Source organism: Micromys minutus, assembly GCF_963924665.1.
Source record: "Micromys minutus genome assembly, chromosome: 20".
Taxonomy (NCBI): Eukaryota; Metazoa; Chordata; class Mammalia; order Rodentia; family Muridae; genus Micromys; species Micromys minutus.
Genome location: NC_137955.1, coordinates 50,707,545 through 50,729,006, shown reverse-complemented (window position 1 = coordinate 50,729,006; position 21,462 = coordinate 50,707,545).

The window sequence follows — 21,462 nt, the reverse complement described above, 5'->3', positions numbered from 1 at the left end:
CAAACACAAGAGAAAATCACGTCTTCTCTGAACCTCTTCAAAAATTGACCAAATTTTTAGTCACAAAGAAAACCTAAACAAACCCAAGAGAATTGAAATAATGCCTTGTATCTTATCAGACCACCATGGAATGAAGCTAGACTTCAACAACAACAAAACAACAATAACAAAACAACAACAACAGAAAGCCTAGAAACCTGTAGAAACTGAACAACTCTCTACTTAATGATTGCTGGGTAAGGGGGAAAAATAAAGAAATTAAGGACTTTCTAGAATTCAATGAAAATGAATTCACAAACGTATGGGGCACAATAAAAGCAGTGATAAGAGGAAGTTCACAGCACTAAGTGCCTCCATAAAGTCATCAGAGAGTTCTCATGTATAAATGTAGAATTATACCTGAAATATTTAGAACAAAAGGAAGCAAACACACCCAAGAGAAATAGATGGCAGGAAATAATCAAACTCAGTGATGAAGTCAATCAATTAGAAACAAAGAGAACAATTCAAAGAATCAATGAAACCAAGAGCTGGTTCTTTGAGGAAATAAATAAGACAGTCCCTTAGCCAAACAAATGAGAATGGAGAGAGACAGGAGAGACAGTATGAAAGTAAACAAAATCAGAAGTAAAAAGGGAGACACAACAGACATGTGGAAATTCAAAGAATAAGTCTTACTTCAAAAGCCTGTGCTCTGTAAAATTGTAAAATCTAAATTAAATGGATAATGTTGTAGCTAGATATCCCTTACCAATGTTAAATCAAGATAAGATAAACTACTGAAACAGTCCGATAATCCACAATGAAACAGAAGCAATCATTAAAAGTCTCCTAACTTAAAATATCCCAGACCAGGATGGTTTTAGCACATAATTCTAGCAGACTTTCAAATAAAGAACTAATATTAACACTCCTCAAACTATTCCACAAAACATTAAAAAAGGAACATTGCCAAACTCATTCTATAACGCTACAGTCACCCTGATACCTAAGCCACACAAAGACTCAAGAAAGAAAGAAAACTTCAGACCAATTTTCTGTATGAACATTGATGCAAAAATATTCAATATAATACTCACAAATGAAATCTAAGAACAAATAAAAAACATTATCTACCATGATCAAGTAGGCTTCACCTCAGGGATGCTGGTATGGTTCAATCAACATAATTCAACATATAAACAAAATAAAAGAAAAAAATCAGGATCATGTAACTAGATGCTGGAAAAGTCTCCTTGGTTGAGTCTTGGAGAATTCAGGGATAAAAGTTGAATACCTAAACATAATAAAAGCTATATATAACAAGTAATTAGCTAACATTAAATTAAGTGGAGAGAAACTTAAATTAATCTCACTAAAACCAGGGACCAGACAAGGTTTCTCATTCTGCCCCTATCTATTTAACATAGTACTTGAAGTTCCAGCTAGAACAATAACACAACTAAAGGAGATGATCAAGGGGATACAAATTGGAAATGAAGCAGTCAAAGTATTGTTATTCCCAGACAATATGATAATAAACATGACTACAAAAGTTCTTCCAGAGAACTCCTAGAATTGATAAAAAACAAAAAACAAAAAAAAAAAAAACCTTCAGCTAAGTGGCTAGATACAAAATCAACTAAAAAACATCTCTTCTTTACACAAAGAATATATTGGCTGGGATAGACTGGGATAGAAATTAGGAAAATAAAACTCTTTTACAATAGTCACAAATAATATATGATATCTTGATATAACTCCAATCAAGCAAGTGAAAGACCTACATGACAAGAACTTCAAGACTCTGAAGAGAGAATTGAAGCAGACAGCAGAAGATGGAAAGAACTCCCTGCTCATGGATCAGTCAGCTTAGCATAGTAAAAATGGCCATCTACATTACCAAAAACAATCTACAGACTCGGTGCAATTCCCATAACAATAACAGACTCAAAACTTCCAAAACAATTCTTTTCAAACCTTGAGTAATTCTCAACTTCATATGAAAAACAAAAAACCCAAGATAGCAAAAGCAATCCTGAACAATAAAAGAACTTCTGGTGGTATCACCATCCCTGGTTTCAAGCTCTACTACAGAACAATAGTAATAAAAATAACTGCATAGTATTCACATAAAAACAATCAGGTTAACCAAAATAAACACACATAGCTATGGACACTTGATACTTGACAAAAAAATCCAAAGCCATACAGTGGAAAATAAAACTATCTTCAACAAATTATGCTGCTCTAACTAGATGCTTGCATGTAGAAGAATGCAAACAGACCCATATCTATTAAACTGCACAGAACTCAAGTCTGAGTGGATCAAAGACCTCAAAATATAGACACACTAGATATAATAGAAGAGAAAGTGGGGGAACTGCCTTGAACTCATTGGTACAAGAGACAACTTCCTGAACAGAACACTAATAACACAGACACTAAGGTCAACATTTAATAAATGGGACCTCATGAAACTGAACAGCTTTTGCAAGGCTAGCACACCATCAATAGGAAAAAAGACGGCAGTATAGAGAATGGGAAAAAATCTTTACCAGCCCTATATTCAAGAAAGGAGCAATATCCAAAATATATAAGGAACTCTAGAAAATAGACATGAACAAACCAAATAACCCAATTAAAATATGGGGTACAGAGCTAAAAACAGAATTCTCAACAAGAAATCTTGAATGGCCAAGAGGCACTAAAAGATGTTCAAAGACTTTATCAGGAAATTGAAAACCAAAACCCTAAGATTCCATCTTATATCCATCAGAATGACTAAATCAAAAACTTGAGGGATAGCACATGCTGGTGAAGACGTGGAGCAAGGGAAACACTTCTCCACTGTTGTTGGGGGGGCAGTAAACTTGTACAACCTCTTTGAAAATCAATTTGTTGGTTTCTCAGAAAATTGGGAATAGTTCTACCTTAGAACCCTCCTATAGCACTTCTTGACATACACCAAATGATGCCCCACTACACCACAGGAACACTTGATCCAAAATGTCCATAGCAACTTTATTTGTAATAGCCAGAAACTGGAAGCAACCTAGATGCCCCTCAACTGAAAAAATGAAAAAAGAAAATGTGGTACATTTACACAATGGAGTCCTAATCAGATCCTAAAAATAAAGACATGAAATTTGCAGACAGGCCTTCATAGAAAGAACCAGTTCAACTCGACTGGGGGTACATGCTAGTCAAGGCCAAGACAAAAACAGGTGTTCACTGGACTGAGTGTCTTCTGTATAAATACGGTAGAGTTGGTTAGCTGATTCAGAGCTGCTTAGACCTTAGGGAATCCTCCATTCCTCTTACTTTGGTTCTTTAGCAGCACTGAACTTTTGCAGTTTATGATGAAGTAGGTGGGATGCTGCCCATAAGAGGCCAATATCAACCCTGGAGTTTGTCTACACAAAAGTCTACCCTGGCAAACCTGAGTGGGTTTCCCCAGGGCAAGGGTGTCTTCAGGATTACCAAGAACCAGAGAATTCCTGGTGACTCAGCACCTCATAGCAAGGACATAGTGGAGGCCTATATGCCCAGAGAGGTCAGATCAGACATGTACCCAATTTACTGGTCGTAACTCACATTCCTGTCTATGGCTTGTGCTAAACAGGAGATGCCTGGCAGCTGCAGACCTCTCAGCTTCGCATCCTAGGACCCTTCTCAGAGCCTGGAATATAGCAAATGCTCAATAAGTGTTCATTACTACAAAGACAGTGTGGTGGAGGCTGAGAGGCAAAATGTGGTGAGCCTCTCTCTACAGACAAACACCAATAAATATGCAAATTTGTGGTCTAATCAGCTCTTCTGACTTTCCAATTCAATCCCAACAACCCAGGAGGTAAATCTCTATAAACTGTGGCAGAATAAGACTTGTAAATAGCATTTTTTTAGATCCTCAAAGCATCGCCATACTTTTAGGATGAATAAATTGTTGATGTAAATGAGTTTATGTAACTGCTTCATAGTCAAAAAAATAACACTTGGAGCAATAATAGGAAGCAAGTATAATTCCAAAAGGATGAGATTTGCTAAGGAAGGGCTGGGTTATAAGCTGGTTCAGCTTTTGCCACTGGGAGCTGAATGAGTCAGGTCTGAGGGTTAGATGCAGCTTGGTCTGGTTCTGTCTCCAGCTAGCTAGCCATGCTGTCTCCTCTACTTGAGGTCTGAGGCTACATCAGGCAAAGCTGTGGATCTTCCTTGGTTTGTTAACTGAATAGATCTCCATTTCTGTTCTCCAAGTGATGAACACCGTCTTGGAGCTAAGATCAGGAAGACATTCCAGACTTAAAAATTCCCTGGGAGGGCCATGTCTCCTGGGTGAGAACAGCTTAAATACAGATGCTGAACCAACAAACTGCCTTCCCAGAGCACCATGCATCTGACATGGACCTGAGCCTTCGGGTGGCAAAAAGTAAGACAGAGTCATGTGAAGTGTAGCAGAGAGATGCACTACACTTCAGATCGCATTGTGGAGTTGAATGAACAAACTATACCTAAGTTGTTGCTCAACATTTAGCATGGTTAGGGTACCTTGGGGCAGTGGCCACAGGGTGAGGAAGGCAGGGAGTAACCACATGCCTTGAACCCAGGGAGGTTTACTGCAAAGATGTAAAGATACCATATGCTACTAAAAGTCTTAATGAAAGCCTTTAGCTCAACAGATTGGAAGGTGAATGCTGTAGGAAATGTTGATGGAGCTCCACATAGATTCTGGCATTTTTGTCTCACTGGTTAGCATTATCTCCCTGGGTAGGATTACAGGGCAAGGCATGGACCCTCCATATGCTTTGACAGGGGCTAAAGATCAAATTAGGTGAGTCACCCTTCCCCTCCTTACCCTCTAAACATTTAAATTTGCATATAGTAATTGCACGTACTTATGAATCACATATAGTAATCCTACATATATAAGAATTACACATAGCAACTTTACATGCTTATGAACTACACATAGCAATTGTACATACTTATAAAGTACATATAGTAATTGTAAATATTTATGAATGGTATATAGTAATCCTACACACTTATGAGTTACACATAGTGATTCTACATTCTTCTGAATTACATATAGCAATTTTACATGTTTATGAATTACACACAATTGTACATACCTATAAAATACACATGGAGATTCAACCATCATGTATCACATACTTGTCAGATCAAGACAACTTCCATCTGTGTCCTTGTGTGTCATCTGTGGTCTTCAGCTTGTCTTCTAGCTGTTCCTAAGGGTGTAAAATGTGTCTGTGTGCTATCACAGCCTCTTTTACTGTGTGATTCTAGGACTCACCCCTCCTGACTACCCTGCTGCTTAATGTGCATTCTCCTGTCCTTTTGCTCAGTCAGCCTCTGATAACCCAGAGTCTTCACTCAAATAGACAATTTTTAGCTTCCACGTGAGAGAGAGACTGTGGGAAATTTTTTACTATGAGTGTCTTACTTCTCTTCAGATAGAGATCATCTTCACAGCCCCGTATATTTTGCCAGAAATGACAAGATTTGACTCCTTTTTAATCTATGAACAATATTGTGTTTGTATACATGCTGATATATACATACATACATACATATGTCTCGGTTTAACAGAACCCCACTTGTCAGATTCTGCTTCTGTCCTCTGCACCTGTGGGATCCTCTCCACAAAGTGGTTACTTGGCTTCTGCCTGAAATGCCACCTTGATGTCTTCAATAATTTCATGGCTTCTAGATTCACATTAAAACCTTTGAATCATATCAATCTGCCTTGCTGTCCAGAGGCAAAGCTAGGGTTCCACACACACACACACACACACACATTGATGGACACCTGTGTGGGTTTTGTATTTCTGTAGTATATAGAACTTCAACAAACATGAGTGCCAAGTTAACTGTCTGCTGATTCCATCTCTTGTGGATATATTTTCCTGAACATAATCATGTCCATCTGGTAGACGTGGTTGCAGTTTAGATATTTCTGTTTTTATTAATATACCAACTGTTCATTTATGACAGTCCCCGGGGTATGTCTACATACATATCCAGTGTGGTCAAAGTTAGCCTTGTGTCCACCTTCACAACTTCCTCAACTCTAGGAATCACTATTCTGCTCTCAGTTGAACTTTCTTGGTCTCTGTATATGTGGGAGTGGATGGTGCTCCTCCTCTCTGCATCTGGCTACTTTCATTTACATTACTTCTTCCAGTTCACCCATTGTACTGCTAATGACAGATTTAATTTAGCTTTATACCTGAAGAGTATTCCTTTCTCACATGTAGTATTTTTCTGACCCATCCATGTGCTGATTGCTCCACACTGGCCCAGATGAACACTTTAAGTCGGATGGTTGAGTCATATGTTAGTTCTTAGATTTGTGAATTCTTAGTTCCATTCATACCACACCTTACAGAGTTTATGTCTTTCTTCTTTTTGATAGTTATTCTAATCAGAATAAGATGCTACCTTTGCAGTTGAGCCTGTCCTTCCTGAAGGCTAATGAAGTTAACCTTTTATTTATTTTTTTCAGTTTGTTGGCCACTGAAGTTTTCTTTCTTTTCTTTTCTTTTCATTTCAGAAGCATCATTTTGCATCCTGGTTTTGTAGTTTTGGTTTTGGATATCAACTTTGTGTTAGATGGACCATTTGTAAGTGACCATGACCTCCCACCCTGGGCTCTGCTTGTTTCCTTTGCCATGCAGAAGTGTCTCGGTTTAACAGAACCCCACTTGTCAGATTCCACTTCTGTCCTCTGCACCTGTGGGATCCTCTCCAAAAAGTGGTTGCTTGGCTTCTGCCTGAAATACCACCTTGACGTCTTCTATAATTTCATGCCTTCTAGATTCACATTAAAACCTTTGAATCATATTCTCTAGATGCAGCCATTTTCTTAAGAATTTGGTTAAGTCATTGTTTCTGGTGGCAGAGTAGTATTCCATTGTGTATATGTACCACAATTTTTGTATCCATTCATCTTCTGAAGGACATCTGGGTTCCTTCCAGCTTCTGGCTATTATAAATAGAGCCACTATGAACATTGTGGTGCATATATCTTTCTTGTGTATTAAAGTGAGTGAGATAACCCAGTCACAAAAGAACAGACATAATATGCAGTCACTGATAGTGGGATGCTAACCCCAGAGGCTTGCACTCCCCCAGAAACAACTCACAGACTGTATGAAGTCCAAGAAATAAAGAAAACAAAACAAAACAAAAAAAATATTTACAAAACAAGAAAACTTTAACTATTTCCATGTTACATTTTGTTTTACATGTACTTTAGCTCATTGTAACTATTAAGTTTTCAAGGCATACAATCAAACCTTGAAAAAAATCAAGTACTGACTAAAAAATATATTCATATAGTTTTATGTAAAAATTATGTTAAAATCTGAAAAAAGTACTGACAAAAAATGTATAATTTTAAGCAAAAAATGTTTAAAATCTGTACATTTATCTTTGTTTTGTAAAATAAAGTTGTTTTATAAAAAAAAAAAAACCTTTGAATCATATCAATCTGCCTTGCTGTCTGGAGGCAAAGCTAGGGCTCTAGTTTCTGTCTTCCAGATGTGACCATCCTTCCAAGCAGGCACCTTTCACTGGTGGCTGATTACTGAGAGGATCCCTGCCTTCCCTACAGTGTTTTCTTTTGTTTCTTTCAGATTATAATTACATTGCTCCTTTCTTTCCCTCCTTCAAACCTTTCCATTTATCTCTTCTCCACTTACTCCTGCTTGCTCATTTTCAAATTCACAGTATCTTTTTGCATTAATTTTTATTTTGCTGAGAATCAGGTCAGAAAATTTTCAAGTCTATCTATGGGGAATGTATGTCCAATGTTGGCCTAAAACCTTCCATGGCTACTAATGAACATGTGTCCACTTCACAGATTGGAGTACTTATGCTGTTACATGTGTGAGCACCACTAACATGTACCTGCAGCAGCATTTTTGCCAATAGGAAGTGAAGGAGGAGCCTCCTGGTTCCTCAGGGAGAGTGGCTCCAGCAATAAAGACGAAGGAGGCTATAGAGGAAGCACTAAGAATGGACTAAGTGTCCACTCTTCCCCAATTTCACATGCTTTCCCCAAAGGTCTTTTCCTCAATTTCATGTTAAGAGATCGTGGTCCCTCTAAATATGTACATACACTAATGATGAGCATACTTTGTTTGGGGAAAGCACATTGATGATCTGTACACTTCCTTTGTGGAAATCCCTTACCCATCATTTGCTCTTTAACGAATGACCATCACCCTCATTTTCAGAGGAAAGTAAGTAAAATTAAATATGTATATAATGTATCAATCATATTCATCTCTGCTCTCAAGTTCTGTAGAGGACTCCTGTGTTCTTTTGTTTCCCAGAATCAGGGACTTCTCAAGGTATTCCTAACAAGAAGTGCCCCCACTCTTGTGTAGAATTTTGACTCTTCAGCTCTGACCTTCTTGGTTGGTGGGTTACCCTGCTCCTGCTATGGTGATGGGGGGAGGGGTGAAAAACTTTGATCCAGGTCAGACCGTCATCCTGATGGATGAGGCACTTTCGAAGAACTGGAGCTACATACAGATGAAGATTTCAAGCCACAGGAACTTGAAAGGGGGATGATTTGCCTGCATGGGAGCATGGCCCCTTCCAAGCTGTAGAACACTGTTTCTCTGTGTAGACTGCCTGGAGGTACACCTGGGCTAACCCCAGGCCACAGTGAGGCGTGTGTTCTGTTGTCTTACAGGACTTGGCTTTGGTTTGTGAACTGCACTGCAAACATTGGCCAGGGCTTCCCTGGGTACAGAGCAATCTCCAATCATCTTAATTAAAGTGAGACTAGTCATATTTACCTAGTGTTTTCTCCCAGGCACTGTTTTTCTTCTAATTGGGACTTGAGGGCATCCTCTAGCCAGGGTGCCTTGGGCTACAGAGCAGTGGCCGCTGCTGGCAACCTGACAGGCAACTGGACTCCCTCGGGAGATGCTGGCCCCAGATTCAACCAGAGGGCTCTCTGCTCCTCACTTCCACCCCAGCCACAGTGACAGTGCTGTCGTTCCTGAACAACTCTTCACAGCATCAGCTGTAGATGGATATGTGCACGCATGCACACATCAGCAGGGCAAGCATCTGACAGCCACCTCACTTCAGTGTGGGAAGTTCTTCCCACTTGCTAATGGTCCCTAGACAGAAAGAAAAGGAAGAAAGGGTATGTCCTGCAAATGAGGAGCCTTTCCATCCTCTCTGATTACAGTGGCTGCTTAGCTGCCTGGGAGGCTGAAGCCAGAAAACTGTTAAGTTCTGAGTTAGCCTGGACAGGTTAGTGAGATTCTGTCTTAATGCAGCAGCAGCAGCAGCAACAACCACCACCTCAATAAATCAAAGACTTAGGGACATAACTAAGTGATAGAGCCATTGCCTAGTATGTGCAAGATCGTAGCTTCAAGACTTTACTGCAAAATCAATCAACCAATTAATCAATAGAAAAGAAAACTTTGATGTGATACATGGAGTGTCCCAGCAAGGCAGTTTAGGGGCTGAGGTGTCTAGAGTATCTGCTGATCCTTCTGGCTTCTCCACTGGAACAGCACCCCATCATACTTGTGACCCAAAGAGTGTGAGTGGCCAGAAGAATTCACCAATGGTTGTATGTGCTTAAACCTTCCCAAAAAATGTGTGCCAAAATGCCCAGTGTTCTCTCTGGGACTTTCCAGGTAAATGGACTCCCAACTCTGCACTCAGGCCTTGCCTGCCGCCTGTTTCTCTTCATGTTTGCTGTTGCAATGACCTGGTTTCCCTAAACTGTGCCCCATACTTCCTGCCACTTTAGTCTGATTGCAGGGCTGCCCTGTGGGCTCCAGCGAGGCACCGCTCATACCAGGAAGACAGACTTTCTAGGAAAGAAGCTCCATGACTTTTCACGTTCTGGAAGCTTTTGCAGTTTCTGGTCTCTACAGCCCAGCACCTGCCCCCTCATTTGTACAATGTGTTTTCCACGTGATGAGTATGAATGCACTGGATAAATCCTGTTACTCTAAAGAGCAATAAAGTAACAAAATGGTGACATGGGGGAAGCAATGAATAAGTAATAAATAATGTTTTTTATTTCTCTATGACATTATTATCTCTCCTCTGGCCTGACTGCCGATAGCCTGTCTCATTGAAATCCATGCTTAGATCCCTGAACACACTTGGAAGGAACCAGTGCTGAGGAATGGAAGCAGGACTGGCCCAGATAGCTGTAGGAAATTACACTACATAGGATGCTGCAGGGCCAGGATGCAAAGCCTCCAACTCACTTAAGCACCCACAGTCTCTCATTCCTCCCAGTGCAGAGCAGCACCTTGGGTCAAGCTTCCCAGAAGAGAGTTGATGGGAGGTCACTAAACCGAGATAAGGGTGCAGAAGGGAGAACTTAATGGATCTAAATAAAGTTCTGGGAAATGTGTCAGCAGAGAAGGCAGAGAGAGTAGAAGAGGGAATGGACAGGAAGAATTGGAGAAAGGGAGTATTTGGAACTGTAAGAAGCATTTCATATAAGACAAATGGAGGCCCTGCGAACAGAAAACTGTATTAATTATTGCAGGAGGGAGGGGAAAAGGATAGAGGAAGAAAAATATAGGAGAAGAGGATAAAAGACAAAGACAATGCATGGTCCTGTCACATCAACAGGACAGAAAGCTAAGCATGAACAAGACTTTCTTCAAGAAGCCAGAGAATAGAGACACTCTGTGCAGAAAACCAGAAATCACTCTTCTTCAGAAGCCAGAGGCAAACAGGGAATGGTGTACACAGAACAGTGGCACTACAAGGCCAGGGTCATAAAGTGGAGTGCACACTTTAGATTAGGCAATGAAGGGTGAGGGAGGTAAAGGTAGTGTGCTGAAGAGAGGGGGAGAGAGAGAGAGAAAGAAGGGGAGAAGGAGAAGAGGGATGGGGGCTGAGAGGGAAGAAAAGGGAGAGAGAGGAGAGAGGGGAGAGGGACGGGAAAGAGAAGGGGAGACAGGAAGAGAGGAAAGAGGGAAAAGGACAGGGGAGAGAAAGAGGAGAGAGGAAAAGGAAAAAGAGATAGAGAGAGGGAGAGAGAGGAGAGGAAGAAAGGGGAAAGGGAGAGAGGGGAGAGGGAGAGAGGAAAGAAGGAGAGAGGGGAGAGGGACTGGAGAGTGAGAAAGGGGGAGGGAGAAAGAAAGGAAGAGGAGAGAAAGAAAAGGGAGACAGAGTGAGAGAGAGGGGGGAGAGAGAGAGAAAGAGGGGGGTAAGGAGAAGAGGGACAGGAAGGGAATAGAGGGAAGAAAGGGGAGAGAGAGGAGAGAGGAGAGAGGAGAGAGGGATAGGGGAAGAGAAGGGGAGACAGGAAGAGAGGAAAGAGAAAAGGACAGGGGAGAAAAAGAGGGGAGAGGAAAAAGAGATAGAGAGAGGGAGAGAGAGGAGAGGAAGAAAGGGGAGAGGGAGAGAGAGGAGAGGGACTGGAGAGTGAGAAAGGGGAAGGGAGAAAGTAAGGAAGAGGAGAGAAAGAGAAGGGAGACAGAGTGGGAGAGAGAGGGGGAGAGGGACAGAGCAAGGGAGAGAGAGAAGAGAAAGAGAAATTAAGAGAAGGAAAGAAATGGGGAGAGAGAAGGGAGAGAGGTGAAAGGGGAAGAGCAAGGGGAGAGAGAGAGGGGGAGGGAAGAAAGAGAATCTCAGGGTTAGCTAGGAGAAAGTAAAAGGGGGAGAGAAAGGGGAAGAAAAGAGAGGGAGAGAGAGGAGGGAGAGGGAAGAGGGGGAGAAAGGGGAAGAGAAAGAGAGAAGGGGAGAGAGAATATTGGAGGACAGAGGGGGAAGGAGGGGAGAGAGGAAGAGAGGAAGAATGAGAGGGAGAAGAGAGAGAGGGAGGAGAGAGGGGGAGACAGGCAGAGAGAATACAGCCACAATTGAATCAATTGACACCACAAAATACAGAAGAGGTAGAGGAAACAGGAAGGGGGGGTAGTAACAAACTTAAAAGTACAAAGAATAACGTGATGCTAATCTACTTCTCTACCAGTGGTCACTTTAAGAGCCAAGCAGTCAGTCCTGCACATATGCTTGTGTGAGCAACATTAAACAGACTCAGAGGTTGTGTGTGTGTATGTGTGCATATGTGAATGTATAAGAGGCATGAACATGTATGTTCACATCAATCATCAAAGGAGAGCTCATACATTGTAAAGGGAGAGGCAGGGACATGGGGGGAGTTGTGGGGAGTGCAGAGAGCTGGTAGTATTGTGAACATAATATTCATTTGTGAAGCTCACAAAAGAATATTTTTAGATGCTGATGGTCCAAAGCTCACTGAAACGTAGAGAGGGCAGGCAGGCACACAATGCTGGAGGAACATTAGGAAGTATGCACACTGATGACAGCCATCAATTCAGGGTGGCTATACTCAGAAATGCGGTTCTTTTTATTTTTAATGCAGAGTTGGAACTGGAAAGAGGGATAAGCCGCTAAAGCATTTGTTGCCTCTGCAGAGGACTTGGGTTCAGTTCCCACATGATGGCTCACAGTCATCTATAAATTCAGTTCCAGAGGATCTGATATCACCTTCTGACCTCTGAGGGCTACAACCTTATATGTGGTAACCAGACATGTATGTAGACAAAACATCCATACACATAGAATGAAATTCACCAATTTAAAATGAAATAATGCACAATGTGGATTTTGTTTTGTTGGTTTCTGGTTGCACTGTCAGCACACAGAAGCCTCCTTGCTCCATGAAAAGGAAGCTGTGTCTAACAATCACTCTGTGTCCTGTATACATGAAGGGGAAAACAAAACAAACAACATTAGCAAAACAAAAACAAAACCCACCATAAACAAGTCCTGCTTGTCAGTTTGACTTGATGATGAACCACAATTATTCTTTGAAGGATACAAGCGTAATTACTGTCGGAAACGTTCCTTTAGCTGCAGAGTTGGCACTTCCTGTTGGCTTCCTTATGTTGACACACATGGTTATTTTGATATAAATATGATATCAGGAGAAAACTTGGGTTCATTTTTCACGTTCTCCTCCCTCCCTACCACCAGCAAAAACTACTCACTTAAAACAAACAAACAAACAAAAACCTGTGGACCCTAACTCACTAAAACCAATTAGAGAAGTCTTTCAAAATGGACTTTGCAGTGATTTTATTGTGCTGGACATCCTCATAAGTGCCATGATACTTCTTATGGAGTAAGGATCCCGAGGCTGAAAACTGACATTATATGTCTGATTTTGAAAAGGTGCTAGACAACCAGAAATGTATCTCTGAACTTCCTTTCCAGGAAGATCAGACCTCATTAGCTTTCTGATATTAGTAACTCATATTCAAACACTTTGTGTGCTGTTGGATATTGTTAATGGTTGTAGGCCCACACACTGCCAAAAGGCATACCACTTCTAAAAGTATTTCTCACAAAGGAGGGACAGTTTTAAAAACACAAGGACAGAGGTTGCTAGAACGGACCAACAAAAGGAGAGCAAGCTACACGTTGTCTGACCCTCATGCACTTCAACATTCTACACATGGACAGATGGTGGCGTACAGGAAGCGGTATTCTAATTCAGACAGCAAACTTCAGAGCAAGAAATAGAAGGTGGAGATAGACATTCTGGAGGCCAGTTTACCAGAAAGTCATTAGCAATACTCTACACACTTGTGGCTGACAAAAGAAACAAGCATGAGTGTGGCAGTAAATATTAAAATGGAGGCTTATTCTTTTATCAGCCCCCACAGTCTCACTCCATGGAAGACACTCCAGTGTGGAGCCGAGCGCAGGGACTCTGTCTCTCAGCCCTTAAGCCGCCCTCTCCACTCGGTTCCCTTCCCAGGCGGTTCACCCCACCCACCCTGTTGCTTCTGTCCCAAGTGGATACAACTGCCCGGACATGTTCCTTCCCTCCACCACCCTGCACAAACATGACTCCAAAGCCCGGTAGCTCATCAAATGGGTTTATATATTAAATTCTCAATCCACAAACCCTCTACACAATAAGCTTACAGCCAATGGACTAAGATACAAACTGCCCTTCTATGTGAGATACAAAACACCTATAGAATCCCTTAAAATACTCATATATACCTATCACCAATTAAGACCACCTGGATCTAGATCCTCCTTCTCCAGCTCCATCTTGATTCCTCCTGGAATCTCCCTTTTCCTCCTCTTCTTCCATTTTCCTAGCCTCCCCCCCCCCGCCGCCTACCTCCCCACTGTCCAATCATGCATCACCTTAACATCAGCCCACACATGCTTGCTGAACACAGAGATGCAGGGACACACTGGTAAGCACACAGCCATAGATTCGGGGTTCAGCACACTTCTATCAAAAAAGAGCATAATCAGCAGGTGGGAAATCGATAAGGTCAGAGCTGAATTAAACACTGATAATCAGACCCACTGGCCCTGCAGACTACGGCCCCAAATGATAGGGCAGTACATGCTCTTCTTTACCTACCAAGGAACATTCATCAAAATAAACTATATTCTGGGTCAAATCCAGACACCTTAGTGGCTTAAAAGAATAAGGATCAGATATCAGCTCCTTGGTGATGATTAAGTTCAATTAGAAGTAAATTACTAGCACTTGGGTCTTAAACAAGATAGTCCTGAAGGAAGCAGGGGTCAAAGAAGATCTCCAAGAAAAATTTTGAAACAGTTTTAGGTAAGGGGGTGTGAAAATGCAAATGAACAAGTTACTGGCTACTCTGGAAACAGTGGCGAGCGGGGCTCACGTCACAAGTATCTGTCGGACAGAGGAGAAGATCTGGAGCCACTCTAGAAATTCTTCTAATTGGCTTCTGGAGAAACTCTAATGGCAGCAGTAAACTTCGTCAAAAGTAAGCACAATGAAAAAATAATAAAAATTACGAGTGCTATCAAGGGAATGAAAACCAACCAACCAAACAAACAAATCCAAATGCATACAGTTTTAAAAGCTCTATAAATTAGTCAGTCTCTTTCCAAAGCAATGGAGCAAAAGAAAGAGTATGAATGCTTCATTTCAGACACAAAGTAAGCCATCACTCCAAACAACAACAACAAAGTCACCATGAACAAGTCCTGCTTGTGAGTTTGCTCACATAGATCACTGTAGTTATTCTTTGAGCGATACACCCTGCTAAAGCTCGACACAAGAAGATGACAGCAATTTGTGTTTGTCTGGGTGTGTGTATACATGTTGGCAAAATTTAACCATTATTTTAAAATTATTTCTAAACAATTACAGGCTAGGGATGAAGTTATTAAAGAATTCCAACAATTAGGACATAAAACCACTTGTAATTTGAATATGCTTGGCCCAGGGAGCATAGTCTTGTTGGAGTAGGCATACTGTAACTGTGGGGATAAGCTCTGAGGCCCTCCTTTTGACCACTTGGAAGTCAGTCTTCTCCTAGCAGTCTTCAGATGACTCCTGCACCATGCCTGCCCGGATGCAGCCATGCTCCCACCTTGTAATGGACTCAGCCTCTGTAAGTCAGCCCCAATTAAATGCTTTCCTTATGAGAGCTGCTTTGGTCATGGTGTCTGTTCACAGCGATGGAAATCCTAAGACACCAGTTGTCCTTAAATGTCGGCAGAGATGTTTACCAGCTCATCTTGCAAGCCAGGGATTACCACAGTGTCAAATTTAGACTGATCAGTAGAGAACCAAAAACTACTCTGAGCATCTCATAAAAATGAATTTAAAAAAATAGGCAAACACTGAAGAAATTATCAAGTCAGTCAACAATTTCTAAAAGAGAGATTTATATGAAAGACTAGTGAATAATGCTTGTTTCCGGTTTATGAAACAGAAAAAAATACATTAATATGATTATCACATCATCAGACTGATACAGGAAGAAAATCAATGATCAAATCAATAAAGGCAAAGAAGCATCTAGCAAAGTCTAACACTCATTCATGATTTAAAAAAAAACAAAAGGCTCAATAAACTAATGCACTGCTGGAAGATGTAAACAGTCCTGGTTAGTGTAAAAAGATAAGGAAACTAGTACCAGAAAAGCTAATTAAATAAATAAAACACAGCTGTCTGCTGGAAGCACCTTCTCTACACAGAAGCTCCAAGACTTATCTAAACATCCTTGAACCAAAAAGAAACTATTCTAAGGTATCAGGATCCAAGCTAGCACTGGAAAGTCGGCCCTTTATGATGGGCCCTTAACTATAATGAAGAAGTAAAGTTTGAAACATGATACAAAGTAACAATTACACTCACATGCAAAAGGGTAGCTCCTCAGGTATGTAACCTTATAAAATGGAATCCACAGGAGGAAACCTGTGCTGAACTGGATCTAAACAGTGAGAACGGATTTACAGCCCAAGTGCAGAGACGTGGGTAGTGGACCCTGCCCACATACCAGTTCTTCAACACGAAGCTGTCTCCTCTTCTTTGCTATTAGGGAGATGAGAATTCAGTGAGTCGCCATTATTCCACCCAGCACTGAGGAGATCTAATGCCTCGGGGCTGCAAGGACCAGGAACTCATTCATTGCTAGCTCCAGTGTCTGCTGGGCAAGACAGTCATCACGGGAAAGCACTCACTGCGTATTCCTCAGTATTTATCCAAAGGATTTGAAAACACTGTCTTCACATAAACCGGTGCATGGCCACTTAATTCAAAGGCCACTAAACGTGTAACCCTGGGACTGCCGAGACAAAGAGAGGACTGGAGTTCGGTTCCTAAAATACATACCAGGCAGCTTACAACCACCTTTAGTCGTCCAGGTCCACAGTATTAACACCTTCTCCTGACTTCAGTAGATAGCTGCTGCAGTGCCCTAAACTACTTGATGCTCAACCCTACCTTCTCTTGGGGGTTGGAGGGGAGGTGGCCCGAAATCAATGACAAACCTGGAACAGGTGAGAAAGGCTGCCTCAGCAAGCTCATTTGTTTCGAGTTCCTCTAAAACCCTCCACCTGAGCGCCAATGGTCCCAAAAGAGCATGTCTTCTAAACAGCAGTTCCTGATTGGCTGACATTGTCTGTTTTTCATTTGATTTGTATCAGCTTTGTGTGGGCTTCAGCCTTTATATACAGGGGTAAAATTTTGTTTAAGGCTTAAAAGCCTTTGAATTCTACTGGGCACAAAGTCCGGAATGTGTCCACTAAAAGCCAAGATTCAGAAATTAGGCTTCATCACCCCGAAGTGACAATCAGAAGATCACGTGGCCATGATCTTCCTTGCCCCCTTGAAGAATTTGGTTGTGTCGATGTGGAACTGTTGGGCAGCAGGGATGACCTGGTGCCTATTCTGGCTGACTTCCTCACATGTGTGTAATCACCAAATGGCTGTTGCAACCTGGACCTCCATGAAGTCTGGCCCTGCATGTGGTCTACAGCACGCGCAGCTGACATTGTGCCCTCTGTAGAGAGAGGAATGCAGTTCTCAATATAGTCACATACCTTCATGCATCTTCCTAGCCCATCATTTCACTGGGAGAAAGCCCATAACTGCTCCCAGAAGTGTCTGAAGAAAACTGAGTGTACGTTGTAAAATTTAGGTGGAAGCACCCTCTAACCCAGTAACCAAGCATTTCACCAGGATCTGTTGTCTCGTGCTTTTCTCCCCAAAGCATTCCCTATACAGAGAACTTTGCTTAAGAGTTCCTCTCTTCCCTTCTGTGCTGAGAAAGCTACCAGAAGCTTCTCCCTTGGATATTAGCAGAGTCCTTCATGTGAAGATTATACTTTCGTAGCCAAGCACTTCCTGGGCTTATCCCTTCCAATTTGTAATCCACCAGCTCGACACATCCTTCCCATTTCTGAAGTTATTTCTGAAATTATCTTACTGCCAACAGCTTTTAAGTACCACACTATCCATGACCCCCCAACCAATTTGTCACTCTCCTTTGTAGAACGATGCTCCATGAAGGTAAGTTAGCTGAACCTTGGGATCTTACAGCGGTGGGCACTCTTGCATCTCTTCATTTTCTGTTCCTAGGAGTGAAATATTGGCTGCTTCCGAATTCAATACGATGAATGTAACATAGTGTCTGGCATGTCCTGGGCATCAGGGAATGATACCTGTGAACAGAAGGTGATAGACTGGTGAATAATTTTAAAGGAGAAAAGACTTTCAGAGGTGTGAAGCCTGCCTGTCTCAGCTTCTGCCCAGACTGTTTCTGTAGGCTCACAAGGTGTACCTGTGACCACCTTACTCCGTGAACATCCCTCAGTCAACAGAACATAGCTACAGGGTTATTCTAACCTTTCTATTTCTGTACATAATAATATAGGGTTTCATCTCTGTCACTCCTGGAAACCAGGATGAGGAGCTAAGTCATGGGGAAAGATGGATAAGAAATTTTTATATGTGTCTGGATAGAAAAGGTGAGATGTTGCAGGGAACGTTCTTCCCTGAACTGGGCTACAGGTGCCATGACTATTCCAAGGTCGATATGATCCCAAATACCTAGAACTCAAGAGCCCTATCTAAGCGGCTTGCCTGGCTCCTCTGAACCTTGTGTGGTAAGACAAAAACAAAACAAACACACACACGAACAACAACAACAAAAACCCAGAACCCTCAGACACAGGCTGTTACAGATGTGTTCCTGAAGCTGCTGCCATTAAACAGCCCACTATGGGACCAACACACAGTAGCAGAAAGACCTGCCTCTCCTCTCCTGGGGTGTGAGAAGTGGAGAATACACTGCCTGTTTCCAGGGAAGAGTAGCTAGTGAGGCCAGGCCCAGCAAGAGGGAAGTCTGCCTTCCTAATGCATTCTTACCTCAGCTGCTCCTAGATTGATGCTGTCTGGATTCCTTTAAGGTTAGGTTAGAATGTTGCCAGTGAATTTTTGCCTTTGAGATTTGAAGTGAGCCTGCCTTTGCTTGTTCCCTGTTCCTGTAGTTGGATACTAAGTCGCAGGTAAGAGGAGTCCCTGGGGATAAAATAATAGCAAAGCCACCAGTATCAAACAGCAATGCTGGATTAAGAGACTCTCCCTTACCCATGGCAGCGACGCATTATCCCAGGCCTTTCCCTGCATGAGGCACCTGCTCTAGCATCCAAGTGAAAACCTGAAACCAGCAAATCCCACTCACAATAGCGTTCAGGCTGAAGCCTGAGAATTAAAGGCCTCCATTGTTTGGAAGGATTATTTATTTGCCTTTCCAGCTTCAAAGAAATGTGAATCTTCACTCCTCCATTGATCCTGGTTGATCAGATTAACTTTGTTTTGGATCCCTATTGAAACAAAGACAAACAGATACATTTTAGGCACTTTCATGTATAGCTTTGTTTCAATTCCGAATTCTTACTGTGGCCCTACTTCCTCGTTTTAAAGATTACTAGGCAGTTGGGGGAAAATAAGGGAATTACCATAAACTCTGTTTGCTAAATACCAACACTTTCAGGCAAATTATCTCAATTGTAAAAATACTTCTGCATACCAAGTAATTATATACGATTAAAACCCCACCGTCAGCTTACTTTCCCTTGTTAATTTGTAATAGAATTACCTGTACTCAGGAAAACTCAAAGATTAGCAGGCCCTGGAAATCAAAGACATCTCTCAACACACACACACACACACACACACACTCACACAAAGAAGCCAAACATTTATCCTGCTCTTTGGGTACTTCAGATTTCAGATAAAATTATTTGATACTTTCCTACCCTTTAATGAGCCATCAAGAGTCTGAAGGCTATTTCCTTGGAGACGGAATGTTCTCAGGCCTTCTATAAACACTCCGAGGAGGTTCACTGAGACATGACTCAGATACTTAGGCTGGGATTAGCATTTGTCTGAAGGCTACCCTGAAGTCTTCTTGCCTAGCTCCCTTCTATCAGGGGCTGCTGACCCTGCATTTAACCCTCAGATCACAGGTCACCTGATGTTTCCCTGAGACAAGCAGAGTCCAGAAACATGGACCGTAGGAGCTCACTCAAGCTCAGCAATGAAGACCTGCCTTCCCAAGCTCTTCCACACTGATGGTGGAGCACAGTGAAAGCCCCTTCACTTGGACGTGTGGATGCTCACAGCAAGGCCAGAGCTTCATATAAAGGATGTATACTTCCATAACATAAAGCTGCAACCAACCAAGTCAAAAAGGGGCATTGTTTCAGGTGAGCACTGGGGTTGAGCACACACTTGGAGAAACAGGAAGGAGGTCACCAGGCTCCTCTGCTCCAGGGTTTCCTGTAATAACCCATGAAATGGTTCATCAAGCCCAGATGCACCAGTCACTCCCATGAATGGTGTGATTCGCTAGTGTATAGGACTAGGGGGAACATGGATTCCAATGGGGAACTGCATGTGTACATAAGCTTAGAAAACATTTACTCCATAATTCTATGATCTAGTAGTAGAAACACAAACTCCCTTTGATTTTTACTATGTGTAAATCCTGACAACTACAAACCTTCTGGGATCTCTTTACTCCCGGATGCCCCAGGTACTTGTATGGAAAGATGCAGCATCCTCCCACCCCACTGGACCTGCGCAGGGTGTTGGGAGAAAGGAACAGCTAGGCAGAAGGACATAAAGGATGCACTGAAAACAAGGAAGAGCAGGGCAGAAGCTCCCAGCCACTACCTGATCGCAGTAAATGGGAACATGAGACTGGATATCCAAATGTGTCATTGAAACATGTTCTCATTAGAAAGCAACCCTGGTGTCCCTCTTCCTGTAGATCTTCATGTTAAGGCAGATTATTTCCAAAGCTAAGTTACAAAAGGCATCAGAAAATCCTGAGAACATGGTGGTGAGATTGAAGCAGTTGCCAGTCACCTGAATGTCCTAGGGTCCACTTAGCAGCTCAGGTTCAACCTGTTGAGCTTCCTGACACAGAGCAGCTAATTAAATGAGACAGGAAGCCTGTTGGAAGTCAAAAAAAGAAATGGAGCTGCTCTAATAAATGCATTGTAATAAAGCTCAATGTTTCTTCATGTTATTTTTTTTTTGCTACATCTTTTTGTCTAGAGAAGATTAAAAAAATCTCTGATTTTGAATTTTCAAAAATAAATAAATAAACCCCAAACAAGGAAACTAGTCCCCAAGTGATGACTGATTTTTTGGGTTTTTGTTGTTGTTGTTGTTTTGGGGTTTTTGTGTTTTTTGTTGTTGTTTGTTTTTTAACACTGTGTATCCTTGAGCCCTGTCTCTGGAAAGACACTTGGGTATTTCTTTAATGGAAGCTGAAGGATAGCTTTCAGAAGTTCTTCTTTCTTTATGATTTTATTTGGAGGCAGCATCTCTCTTGTATTCTGTGTGATGAATACTCATGACTAGCTGGCCCATGGCTGTCCAGTCAATTCTCCTGTGACTGCCTTCCATCTCCCCATGAGAGTGCTGGGAAAACACATACACACACACACACACACACACATGTAATCACATATGCACACATTTATACACACTCTCACATACACATGCACTCACATGTATACACACACACTCACATACTCACATGCACATATACACACAAACATACTAGCGAACAAACAATAAATATACAATTCAAATTATAAAAAAATCTCCAAACCCAC